This window comes from Cavia porcellus, unplaced genomic scaffold (genome assembly GCF_034190915.1).
Source record: "Cavia porcellus strain 051 isolate PalLab524CR breed Dunkin Hartley unplaced genomic scaffold, mCavPor4.1 scaffold_16, whole genome shotgun sequence".
In the NCBI taxonomy this organism is placed as follows: domain Eukaryota; kingdom Metazoa; phylum Chordata; class Mammalia; order Rodentia; family Caviidae; genus Cavia; species Cavia porcellus.
In genome coordinates, this window is record NW_026947499.1 from 44,341,260 (window position 1) to 44,354,509 (window position 13,250).

Here is a 13,250-nt window from a genome sequence, read left to right on the forward strand (position 1 = left end):
GTTCTATTTATGCTTCAATGGGTTAAAGAAGATCGTGTGTCTGAAAATGTAAGATGTTTTATGTTCATGTGTTCATGACTATATAAAGCCATATTTGGAGTTCTTTAACTTTGATATGAGCTTCATGTCTGAAGGTCACCTTGCAGTGGGCTGTCCCTTAAGGTCCCCTCCTTGATGCTGGGCTGAGGAGCAAAGACAGGCAGGCAAGACAGACACTGGAGACCTGCGTGCCACGTGGCCACTGGGGAGAAGGTAGATTTGCATAAGGAGCTCATAGCTTCCAGCCTACGTCTCTGTTATTCAGTCAGTGTCCAAAAAAGGGTTTTACAGGATTTTTAAGGAGTCTAGGAAGCCATGAGGATCTAGAAGTAGCAAAAAACGAGAAACTGCAACAGCGAGCTTCAACAGCGACACCTCGTGGCAGTACGAAGCAAGAGCAGTGCTAAACTGACTTTCCCGGTCCATCTATTAGGAACTGGAGAAAGCCTGGCTTCTTTGTGCATCAGTTCCCATTGTCAGACAAAAATGGCATATAGTCAGTCACTTGCCTCGTCCGTCGTGGACTTCTGATGACAACGTTTTAACACCTGCCAGCCAGATGTTCCACAGATGGCGACCCATTCACCTCATGGAGTTGTAGGTAGCATTGCAGGAGTGATTGATTCAGTGATTTCAAGGAGTGACTGTGGATACAGTTAGGCAAGAGAAGCCATGATTTGTTTTTGCATTTTAAAGATGTGGTAAGGGGCTGGGAGATGTAGCTTAATGGATCATTTAACTAGTGTATGTGAGGCCCAGGATCTTTATTCCAAGCACTACGGTAGGAAGAAAGAAAAGAAAAGAAAAGAAAAGAATAGAAAAGAAAGAAAAAGAAAAAGATCTTTTAAGATATAACGGATGTAAGCATACACCCTGGATACCATCACCACAATCGAAGTAATAAACATCCATCACCTCTGCAGGCCCTTTTGAATTTATTTACTTACTTTGATTTGGTTGGTAGGTGGTAGAAACACTTAGCATGCAATCTAGTTTAACAAAATTTTAACTGAACCGTATCATGTGTTAGCTATTAGGCACTGTTGGTGGCAGATTTCTAGAATTTATTCCACTTGGATAACTGTAACTTTAGTTCTGTTTTTGTAAAATAAAGAAAGAAAGAAAGAAATGTATCTATCAAGAGATACACACATGTGTACACTGGTTATGATTTTTTAGGATGTGACCATGTCTTCTCTCCATGGCAAGGAACCCCTGCATCAGGCTGTCGGTTATGAAGACCTGCAGGTGGGGTGAGAGAGGTCCAGAGAAAGTACAGAGAAAATTACTAATTGTTTTCCTAATATCATGGCATCAACAATGAGAAGCACTGATGCTTTCAGACTGACTACATTTTGGCAAAACTTTACAAAGTTAACCACGGGAAACAAAGAGAAAATGTAAAGACAGATGTGCCAGGAGCCCAGGGTGCTCACACGGCTGGCACTTGCATAGAGCCCAGCCAGGTCCCACAGGAAAAGCTCTGGCTCCCCAGCACGGCCCCCTCCAAGGGGAAATCTGGTCCAGCACAACCACCCTGGCTGTCCCCGTCTGGGCTGACATCACATGCTTAGGAAACTACATTAAAGAATAAAAAATGAGCCTCTTAATAAGGGAGCGAGTGGATTGTATATGTTTGTGAGCTGAGAACTACATTTCAAAACCAGAAGCATATTTCAGGCATGAGTAGCACTTAAAACAGAATACCGTGGCAGGCCCCTGGGAGCGACAGGCGCCGTGTATATCACATCATCTTGAGTTCTGCTCAGCAGGTCAGCAGGCCTGGGCACGGGAAACATTTCCCATGACACTGTGTTCCTTTCGCCTGGGTCCTGCCCTTCTGACTCAGGTGAGCGTAGCTGACTGGCTGTGGGTGGAAAACTCCTAGCAAACCCAAGGCCTCCCTAGGTGTAAAGCCTGTAACAGTTCTTGAAACAAACTCAAATAAAAGGCCCTACATCTTCCTTTGATACATGTGGTGGGTAGACTCTAAGATATCCCCCAACTGTCCTGGATTTATGGCAATCATGCTCCTGACCCCATCTCCTTGGATTTTGACATGAGCAAGAAATGAGTTTGCATTCGTCGAGCTCAGCCACCAAAAGCTGGAGGATACTTGCAGCAGCAAGCGGGCCTCTCCTGACTAATCTGTCGCTACTCTGCCCCGACCAACATTTGCCAATGGGAACGCAGACTCTGCTGTCAAATCTTTTGGTCATACGATTCTTTTTTTTTTTAGCTCGAAATCTGGGTTTTTAAATTTCCTGATTTAAAAATGTTGGCTACTAAACCCAATTTATTATTATTTCAGATGCTCTGTGGGCCAAATTAAACACATCTGTGGGCTCCACATGGCCTGTAGGCTGCCAAGTGTAACCTCTAGGCAACAAGCTCCAAATCCAACAGCATTTATTTTTAAATTGGTGTTGGTCTAAGAGCCGGTGCACAGTCATCATCATGTGGATCCCAGAGAACAGTTCAATGCCCACAGGGAAGCTGATCAGGTTTTTCATTTCCACTCCAGCCAGACTTCCTCGTATTCTTCAAGTTTCTTGGCACACTTGGGACACTCTATTGAAACTCTGGAGAAGTCAACTCTGCAACCCAATCAGACGTCACTTTGGTTTCAGTTGGTAGGGGGTTGTGTGTGGATACCAGGGACAACCAACCGAAGCGGGGTAACTGGGAATTGAGCCAGGGCCTTTGCATTACATGCTCAGGCCCCTTTGTTTCGTTTATTTATTTAGAGACAGCATCTTGCTAAGTTGCCCCGGCTGGTTGCAATTTGTGATCCTCTTGCCTCAGCCTCCAGAGTACCAAAATTGCAGGCAGGTACAGTGTGTGCCCAACCACATTTCAAAGGAGAGAACTGAGAAGGCTTTACACTTGTGCCTAGTCACAGTGTACACAGGCACACCCATCACCATCACATTTAACTGCTGATAGTAACTGCTACAGCTGATGTGCAGAGCACTTAGCACATGCAGTCCCAGGGAGCCCGCCACAGGTACCCTGCAGCTGAACCCTTTTATCGGCCCACTGTTATGCCTCATTCCCCTCTTCCAGTGCCTTCGTTCCTTCTTCCCATTTTCTAACAAATCTTTCTTGAACACTCCTGGGATTCGCAGGTGAGTGGCAGGGGTTAATAAATACAGCATAATTGAGAAAGGAACAGAAAGCAGAAAGGGGGCTCACCTGTCCCCACACATGGCTGGGCTTGGACAGTGAGGCCTTGCTGCCCAAGTGGGAGGTGGCAGGAGGTGTTCTATGCTGACCCAAAGGATGAGTCTGACCAGAAATGCAGAAGCCAGGGCGGTGGAGGGGTGTGGCGTCGTGGGCCATCGGTTTCCTCTCCACCTCCCCATCCCCACGGGGAGCAAGCCTGCCTGCCTTCTCCACCTCCGAAGCTGTCAGGATGTGCCATGGTGCTCCACCTGAATGCAGGAAAGCTCAGAAGAAATAGGGGGTGCTCTGTTAAAGGCTTTTCCAGGGAAGCCGTGGGTGCATCCTACCACCTTGCTAGCAGTGTGCTGATTGAGGGTCCCCTCACTGCCATGACCTCAGTCTTCATGTCTGTCAAATGGAAGAAAGCACAGTTCCTGCTTCACGGGGCAATTCGCTCTGTGGTCTCTGGAGTGTGCAACGTGGAATACACTGTGAGCTCTTCATGAAAGTCTGACATTATCAAGACTTGTTACAAATTCCAACCAGGCAAAACAGAAGCACCCAGGCCACTGACTTGTTCTGTGGTTTGATTTCACAAAGAAAAGCAAAAGTCAGGTATTCATATGCACAAGCCTGTAATCCCAGCAGTCTGGGCAGCTGAGACAGCATCGCAAGTTTGAGTCCACTCTGAGGGACTTAGTGACTTAGTGAGACCCTGTCTCAAAATTTTAAATTTTATAAAAATCCTGGGGGTTTAGCTCAGTGCAAAGGTTCCACCCTCAGTACTGCGTGAGAAAAGAAAGGAAGGCAAGGCAAGACTGAAGGTTCCAGAGGCCTGGGGGCTCTGTTCCCGACATCAGCAACCCCAAGGCCCTGCACAGCAGAGAGAGCAGTTCCCTTTGCTGCCCCGACCCAGATTCTGCCGCTCCTTCTAAGGGTGCCAAGCACCATCCCAGCAGGAGAGCAAGAGCTCAGTGACAGGTTTTCTTCTTGCTCCTGTCCAGGGTCCAAGGCTGGGCCGGTGTGGGGTGCAGACCTCTGGTTTTCAGGGCACCCAGGCCTAGTCGGTGAGGGCCTCTTGGCGTAAACCTTGTATTCAGAAAAGCTTTTTAAAAAATATTAGATTATTAACATCACTTTCCAAAGGTGCCACACAGGTGGTCCCAGAGTCGTGAGGGACAGAGAAAGGCAGAGAGCTACCATGCCCCTTCACACCATGTCCCAAGGTCCTGCTTCCTGCACCTGCCACCGGCCCTGTGCCTAGCACAGCTGCACTGCAAAGTATGTGTCTGTGTTTATGAACTTACATTTGTTCATGTAAATGTTTACAATTGATTGCACGATCATTTTTATAAGCCTGCTTTAGAAGTGTTTGTTTGTTTGGTATTAGGGATTGAAACCCAAGGCCTTTGCATTGAGTGGCATCCCTACCCTTTAAAAAATTGTTTTTTAGGGTCAGGGATTTAGCTCAGCAGCACAGCACCTGCCTGGCAAGCGTGAGATCCTCAGTTCAATCCCTGGTACAAAAAAAAAAAAAAAGCACAAAATAAATATTTGTTTTTAGTTTGAGACAGGACAGTGCTAAGTCACTAAGTTGCCCAAACTGGGCTGGAACTTGTAATTCTCCTGCCTTATGTTACCAGTGAAGAAACTGAGGCCCAGAAAAGTTAAGCAGTGCCCAGGGTCTCCCAGGCTGGTGAGAAGTAGCATAGGGAAGATGGCCGCCCTTAGCCTCACACTGGGGCCAGTGAGGGTGCCCCTAGTCCACCTGCACCAAGGCAATGGTTCCAGAATTTGTGACTTGATCCATGAGAGCAACATAGCAATCACCGACTGACTTGGGTCTCTTCCCCCAGAGACAGGTTCCTTGATTGCAAGGACATATCTTGTTTGTCACCACGGCCTGTCAGTTCTGGGCTTGGCCCTCTTTGTTCCATAAACAACTGCTCTCTAGGCCTCAGTCTTCTCATCTGAAAAGTGTGCTATCAGTAAGATAATATGATTCATGTGCTTGGCACATGGTAGGCCCATGGAAACATTGTTAGTGGTCAATCCTTTGCCTCAGGATGGGTCTGATCTATCTGACTTTTGCCGATAGCAGTTTCAAACAGCTACTGGAAAAGCCATCCCTTTGGGTCCCAAAGTCCCCAGACAAACATGAGCCTGGACCCCTCAGCCTGCCTTGCTTGTCTAATGCACTGCCCTGCAGACTTCTGTAGTTACAGCCAGATGAGGACAGGTGCCACAGGGCCATGGGATCAAAGTCCTAGACAGGGGCTGAGGCCATGGGAACCCTGGGAGCAGGTGGGTGGGAGGCCCAGGCAGAGGGAGAGGTGGGGCAGTCTGGCCCACACCCTCCTTGGTGAGGGCGGGTCGTGCTCTGTATGCTCCTGGAGTGTCAGAACGCTGGTTAGGCTGGGTGAAGCGTTTTCTGAGTGTGACACTCGTTGGCCACCAACAGAGGACAGCAAATACATTTTTTATGATCCTGGGAGGCTCAGTCCAGTCACGTTTTCACGCAGAGAGGTTGGGCGGTGGAGACGGGCAAATCCTGTCTTGGTTATTTGGATCCTCTTTGGGCTGGACAGGACCTCTTCAGCAATAGAGCTGGGGCGGGGGCGGGGAGGGGGTGTCCCTGGATAGGGATGGGGCCCTACAGGTTTCAGGAGGCAGCCTGGCAGGGGGCTCCCACTTAGTGCTGAAATCGGAAGTCCCACATGGGGTGGGGATATCCGTGCTAAGATTCATTGCTTTGCCAGGTGGAGCGTGGACCCTTACGGTCTGCCCTTCCCCGATTTCCAGCTCATCCCCCAGAGCCTGGGACTGTGCATGCAACAACAAAGTCGCCTTGGGTTGGAGAGAAGGAAGCACAACTTTGTTTTTTAGCTCGAAGGTGGGTTGGTATTTTGGGGAGTTCTTGGAAACAGTGTTACTGCAATTTCAGGTCTGGGGTTTCCAGGGGACTGCGGTCATCCCAGAGTAGGTTAGGGTCCCCGAGGGGTGGGTGAAGAGGGGAGACCACCTGGCACAGTGCCATTCCTACGTGCACGGCGCGCGGGGGGGGTGCTGACAATTGGGGGATGGGTAAAAGCCCTGGCTGCAAGCGAAAGCGGGCAGATCAGAGGGCGGGTCTGGATCTTACGTGTATGCCACCCGTTTCAGGCACCACTGCGTCCCCAGCGCAGGGTCCCTCCAGCGAGCACTTCTGAAGCAATCGTACTCTCTTCCTTCACGGGCAAAGGAGGTATCGGAAGTGGGGAGCCTCGTCCCTCCCGTCTCCCCAGTTTGGGGTACCCTAGGTTCTACCCCCATGGGCCGAGGCTGACGTAGCCCAGCATTTCTAGGAATGCCCCTATCCGCGACTATATTAGGCGAGGGTTTCTAGGAAGCCCCCCCTCCCGCCTTCATCCCCGCCCCCGCCGCCGCCGCCGCCCCCACCCACCGGGCGGCGCGCGCGGCCCCAGCTCTCGCCCTCTCCCCGGCCGGGGCGGAGCCGCCCGCAGCCTGGGCCGTCGCCGCCGCCTCCCCAGCGCCGCCAACCCCGGCCCGCCCAGCCCCCGCCCCCTGCGGGCCACAGGGCTGGGGGGCGGGGGCCGGGGGGGCGGGGGCGCGGCTTTGTGGCGGCCGCGGACCTGGAGGCCGGGTACAGCCCCGTCGGCTCCGCGCTTTTGCAGAAAAGGATTTTACGCCCCCTGCCCATCACTTGGATCTTGTCTGGGGAGGGGCGAGTTTTTTTGCTGGAAATGCCCCCCGCCGTGCTCCGCAGCCGCGAAGGATTCGAGGCTGGGCTGCGATCCAGGCGGAGGCTGCAGGGCCCGTGGGGCGCACCCCGCCCCGCGCACGCCTGCCGGAGTCCTGGCAGGCGCAGCCCCGGGGGGCTCCCCGCACCCGCGGGAGGCGGCGGCGGTGAGTCTGCCGGCGTCGCGGCTCGGCTCCCTTCCCCGGGGCGGGGCGGGGATCGCGGCAGGTGGGTGCCCAGACCCCCGGGGCCGAGGGGGTGCTGGGCGGCTGCCTGGAGGGCGGGTGGGAGCCGGAGCCGGGAGGCGGTGGCTCTCCGGGGACCGGGCGCGACATGTCTGGGCTCCGATCGCCGCCGCTTCCGCCACCCTGGGGTCCCCACCCCAGCACCTTCCCCAGAGGGGCGTGAGGCCCCGGAGCTGGGGCCGGAAGGACGCAGCCCCCCATCAACCTAAGGCTGGGGCTTGGAAATTAAGGAGGCGGTTGGAAAGCCAACCACCCCACCCCCACCGCGGAAAGCCAGTTTGGGAAACTGACTCGCTGCGTGACCCCGATATCAACGCGGTGGGGCGAGCAGGCCGTCCGCGCACCCGCCGCGCCCCGCAGCTCCACGTGCGTCCCGGGCCGAGCTGGCACAGCTGCTGGACCGCGCGCGCCTCGGGGGGCTGGGCCCCGAGGACTCAGGAGGAGCAGGGAGGATGTCCCCAGAGAGTTACCGCCGTCTTCCAAATAAAGTTAGGGGCCCCCTCCCTGGAGAAGCAGGCGGCTCTGGCACGTTGCCTTTAGCTTTGATGGACAGGAGTAACCTAAGTTAAAAAAACTAGGTTCCCGGGTGTGGATCGGGATGTCTGGGCTCGAGACACCAAGTTAGGGGGAAAGAAAAAGTTAGAGAAATAAAGGACAAAATAAGAAGCTTTTTGATTTGGGGGTGGGGGAGTGGCGTTTCTGATTTCTCCTGCTTCCAGCCCCCGGCGAGGGGAGCGCTGGAATGTGCCACTCGGATCCTCTGAGGACACATCCATATTTATAATTTATTTTTAGGAGAAGTTGTGAAAAGGGAAGGGGGGAGAAAATGGGGAGAAAAGGTGTGCACGAGAGGGCGGCCGTTCGGGAGCCTGAAGGCTAATTGGACTCTTAGCATGGGAATAACGTCTCCCCGTCGGGACTAGAGCAAATTTGACTTTAATGAGTGACAATTAAGGGCATAAATAACTAAACTTTATTTAGCTGGAGGGAGAGCCTTAGAGGCGCCTCAGACGCTGCATTGATGCTTTGCTGAGGGACTTTGGGGGAACTCCTAGTGCTTTCTGGGTTTTTGCGCCTGAATGTTAGCAGCGAGCTAGTGGCGACTGCTCCCAGGTGTAGGTGACATTCTGCGGGATGGACGAATCTTCCCCTCCCTCCCGCAGTCTTCCCGAGGGAAAAGCCGGTAACGGTTCCTTTAATGATGTAGGATTCTCCTAAATCCTGCCTCCCAGGCTGCTGGCTCCGGCGCGGGGAGCTGTGAAGGGGACTTGCTTCGTGCGGAAGGAGGCTCCGTAGGCTGTGGGCCCAGAATCGGGGTTTTGAGGGCGAGATGAGTTTATGTTTTATCCAACTGGCCCACAAAGTCCCGCTTTTGGGGTCATGCTCAACGGCGAGGGATTCAGGCCCCGGCAGCCCCTGAAGAGTGAGGGTGGAAAGCAGACACCCCACACACACACACCCCAGGTTGCTCCCCTAAAACTGGCTGGGGCAGAGCCTTGCTACTTGGGAGAAAGTGAAGGCCAGCGCGGTGTGAGAGTGGGATGCTCTTAAATGCATGTGTTCTCCGTGGCCTGGACCCGCTGTGGTTTTGAGGGTCTTTCCTTGGGAGTCCAAAAAGATTCCCGGAAGGCAAAAATACTGTTCCCCACCACCCCTCTCCCCGGGATTTAATGAGATGTAGAAGTGGGCAGGATTGGCAGGCTGTATCCAACAGTTTGAAATTCCCCAAACAAAGTACCACTAATCCTAATGACAGAAATCCTAATTACATCAGGTTTCTCTTCACATTTGTAAAGGGAGCAGCCTGCTGTGTGTTTCTCCCTGGAATTGCACTATTTCTTTGCATTCTTGCAGTGTTTCTTTTGTGAATCTCGATGTTGGAGGCATTTTATAAGAAAGTGTGGATAATCTGTTCAAGTGAGCCTCTAAGGCCAGGGTAAGGTGGGGTACAAATGCTCCTCTCAGGTCTTTAACCTTACTAAGTTGCATTAACTAAACCGTGCCCTGTCCTCCAGTTGCAACCTGTATAGATGTCCACACCCCCTAAGTTATTTCCAAACCCGTATTTAAATTAAGTGTTCATGGCAGAGAAATGAAAACTGAGCTGTACCTGAAAAACTGTTGAACACAAAGTCCTTGATAAAAGATCTAGTGGTTTGATAGACGTGGCACATGGACACACAGATGACATTTGTGCTGCCTTGGCAAAAAGTTCTTTACTTTCAGAGTCCTTTCACTTTATTATGGGACACGATGAAACAGCACAATTTCCAGGAGTCCGCAGCTCCACCGTGGCTTGTCCATGGGAACTTGTCACACTGTGAATTGTGTTTGTGCTTTGCTGAATCGCCACCCTGAGCTGTCAAATCCTATTTGCCTTGCTAAATAAGGATATCTCACTAAATTAGCCTTTAATGATACTTCTACAAATAGGGTGTTTTACGTGAATTAACGAGGCCGGAACACTGAATGTTACGCCAAGATACTGAGCTATAATCCAGGCGATGAAGCTGAATGTTAAAATTACTGAATTGTTAAGTGTGGAAAATCAGACAGAATTTAGTTCTAAATGTGAAACGATTTCTGCTCTACAGTGAGCATTCCCAAAGCATAGGCATTGCTTATATTTGGCCTTCTGAAACCATGCATGTAACTATGAATACATTTAGCAAACTTTCCCCCTCTCTAAGTCTGCAAATAGGCAAAGTAATATAGAGATTATAAATCAGTACTTTGCAATGAGAGGTCGTCATTAATTCGGGAAACAACCTCAGTTTCTTTCTGTATTCCTACCCGGTTTCCAACAAGTAGAAAAAAAAAAAATTGACGTAAACTGCTGAATACACCCATCTTGGCTTTTCTCATTTTGCTTTTGTGTGTGAAATTTCATTAAGCAGTTGCTAGCCCCCCAAAGAGGTGTGGATTTGGAAGAAAAAATAGCAACTTTCAATTTAGTTCTTAGCAGTGTATAACCCATAAAGGGGAAAAATAATAGAAAAGAATAAAGTATGATTAGATGTAAAATAGTTAGCGATGCAGTGAAAATGATACTTTGCTCAAAATCAAATATGCATTTGTGACTCAAACCAATGAAAGCTGGAAAAATCCCCACAAGGGAATTCCCTATATTCCATGTTCACCAGCATTCCCACCCTATCATTAAGGACAGAAAAAAGATTCTTACTAGATAAACTTAGAGCTCCCTAAGGTGGGCAGCGCTCCCTCCTCTAATTTGGGCTGTAAAGTAAATACAGCGATGTTAGGCATACAGATAAAAATTAGTCTGGCTGTACTTAAGAGTCACGTGTCAGAAAATAAGCGCATATACAAACCAAATAAAACATTGTTGACTAGTGTTACTTTATGATAGAATTTTTTTTCTTGCCCACCTTCGTGAATGCAGGAAAATGTGAAGTCCTTTTTGGCTTTTTAGATTTGGAATGAAATGAAAATAAACCCCTTACCAGCAATCCTGACAACCACAAACATGATGTAAACAACCATAGACTTTTTAGGCCTCATGGCCGGCCATGTAGCCTTTCTAGTGAGAGATAGACATTAAAAAACAGTTTCTAAGGAGCAGATTCTGGGGTTCCTCCATCCCCTCATGCAAGGTTGAGCCCGCAGCTCCCTTCGTGATCTCTTTTCAAAGTAGCTAGTGTTCCGAGGCCGCTTTCTCAGCAGGCCCAGTTGCAAGGGATGTAGGCAAATATTTACAAAGCTTTAAAATAAAAGTTCTAGTTTTACCTTGTCTTCTTTATAGAAAACATCTAAATTTACAGAATGTGAAATAAATTGTTTTTCATTGTCCTGAATGGTTGCACCCTACAAAATGCAAAGATTTTTAGTGTCACAAGCAAGCCATTTAAAAATGCTCTGGCAAGAGGAGTGTATGTGTGGCATATTTAAGCTTTTCTTGAAGATTTGGCCTGGGCGGGGACAGTAGGCAACAGCTAGCTTGAGCCTGAAGTTAGTTGAACCTCCTAGTGTGAAAATTTTCTAAGAGCAGCAAACTTGTCTGTCCTGCTGGAATCGAACATGAAATCAGTGCCCGGGCCTCTGTCATCTGTGCCCAAGACAGCTTGGACCACTGCCAGCCAAGGCCTGGACATGGCCAAATGTAGCCACGACTGGGGCCCAAATGTGCTCCAGACAGGTGCCTGGAGGTCTCTGCTCCTGGGACCCAGGCAGGAGCAGTGCAGACCGAGGTGGGGTGTGTAGCTCGCAGTGTACCCTCCCCAGACACTGTGCGGGGCTCAGTAGCTTGTGGACGCTGTGGCCCACAGGCCAGTTCCTCACTGTGCTCAGTGTACACTTCCAAAAGCTCAGAGGTAAACAGGTGACATTGTCCCTGTCCCACAAGCTCGGAGCAAATCCAGCCTGTGTGAGCACGCAGTGACTGTAAAAGGTTTTGCCATAGAGGTTTGCTCCTGCAGCAGCACAGGACAGGTCCTGTCTGCTGTGTGGGGTGACAAAGGAGATGTGGTGCTCTGGGGCACTTTTAAGCTACAGTGCATTTGTTTTTGCTCTTCTTCTTCAGGCCTGAAGTTCCCTTCCCTCCACAAGCCTACTCCTTCCATCATCCCATTAGACTGGGAGGCAAACTGAGCTTAGGGGGAAGAGGCGCAGCCTGGACATGGGAAGGAGGTGTTGTAAGGCCTGGAGATGTGGGGCCAATAAGCAGAAAAAGGGCCAACATCTGCGGTGGCTGGGGGTCAGACAGGCTGAGTGGGCACACTGGGCAGAAACCCGCAGGGAAGAGGTTCGCAGCCTGCTGAGCCTGGCATCTAGCGTGCTGGCTCTGAGAAGCTGGGCCCAGGCCTGAGTCAGCCAAACCCCTGGGACTCCCATTTGGCCCCAGTAGCTGGACTCCAGGAGACCACAGGCCTTGTAGGTTCCTCATTGTGTCTTGGGATGGCATTAAAAGGCTTCAGTAAAGTGCCCGTGGGTCACGCCGTATTTAGCTGCAGGTTCACCCGGAGAATATTTTGGGTGCTGCTTGAAAGGGGAGCTCTGAGCCCTGTTGCCGACTGTCACATGGCAGGGTGGAATTGCCTCCTCGCAGGCCTGGCTCACATGCCTAGAGACTCTGCCAAAGCTTTGGGACCTCACAGCAGGTGCCAGGGAGCCTGCAACCGCCTGGGAAGCCAGTGCTGGGCTGGGAATGTGTTGGGAAGGCTTTTCGCCCCATTTTCGTTCAGCAGTGATAAGGCCACTTCCATTCATAGAACTCACAGAGGCTGTTTTCAGCCCCTCTCTTCTCCAAGATGGCCCAGTGTGATATGCCAGGCTGCTGAGTGAGCAGCCTCCTCCTCAGGTGTCAGCCACGGTGCCAGGATTAACCCTTTCAAGGCCCTTGGGTGCAGGCTGGCATGGAGGCAGCTTTCTGTAAAGGCTGCCAAAGTCCTATGCGCCTGGATTCCTTAATCCTCAAACCTTAGAGGCAGACCCAAGAGGGCACCTCAGCCTTAGAGGTGACATCGCCCCTTCAGTAATAACCACTTTAGTTAGCTCTCCTACCCAAGCCTTCCATCTGCTGGTCATCCAGCTGTGGAAGGAGCTGCTTACCTTCCAGATGTTTTCATCTGGGTCTCAAAGTTGACTGACTTTTCCCTAATGCAGAGAAGGCATCAGTAGACGGGCCTTTGCTTTGATTATCAGTAAGAGTTGGAATAACCATTTGGGGCTTGGGGCAAAGGTTCAGGCTTTTCTGGGTTACTTGGCTTTCGAGAGTTATCTGTGTGACCTTTTCTGGGGTCCCAGACGGAGGAGGCACAGCTGTATTGAAGCCATGGCTTGCAGACATATTTACCCCACTATTTTGAGGATGTTGAGGTTTCTTCCAAGACACTGCGTGAGCTGCCACACACCCTGAAAGCACCCACTTGTTTAAAGTTTGCTCTAACTTTGTACATTTTTTCCTTTTTAGTTTGGCTCTTGGCGCTCCAAGAGCCCCACTTCCTGCCAGCTGGTTACCGCAGGGAAAATGAGGGACTTTTGGGGGCAGATGTGTTTCCATTCCACTATCATAATGCCCCTAAAAATCCTTATTGCTCTTGCAG

The 13,250-nt window shown here is 50.8% G+C and overlaps 1 long non-coding RNA gene across 2 annotated transcripts in view; it reads left to right on the plus strand.

Annotated features, from left to right (window-relative positions):
* The first annotated feature begins 6,808 nt into the window (after positions 1-6,808).
* The window catches only part of LOC106025369 (uncharacterized), a 30,157-nt gene continuing 23,715 nt past the window's right edge, over positions 6,809-13,250 (plus strand). The window contains exon 1 of one of the 2 annotated variants that reach the window (XR_010039855.1): positions 6,809-7,110. This is a non-coding gene — a long non-coding RNA (uncharacterized LOC106025369). Of the gene's footprint in view, positions 7,172-13,250 lie in introns of both variants that reach the window. The other variant, XR_010039856.1, reaches the window with a different exon arrangement.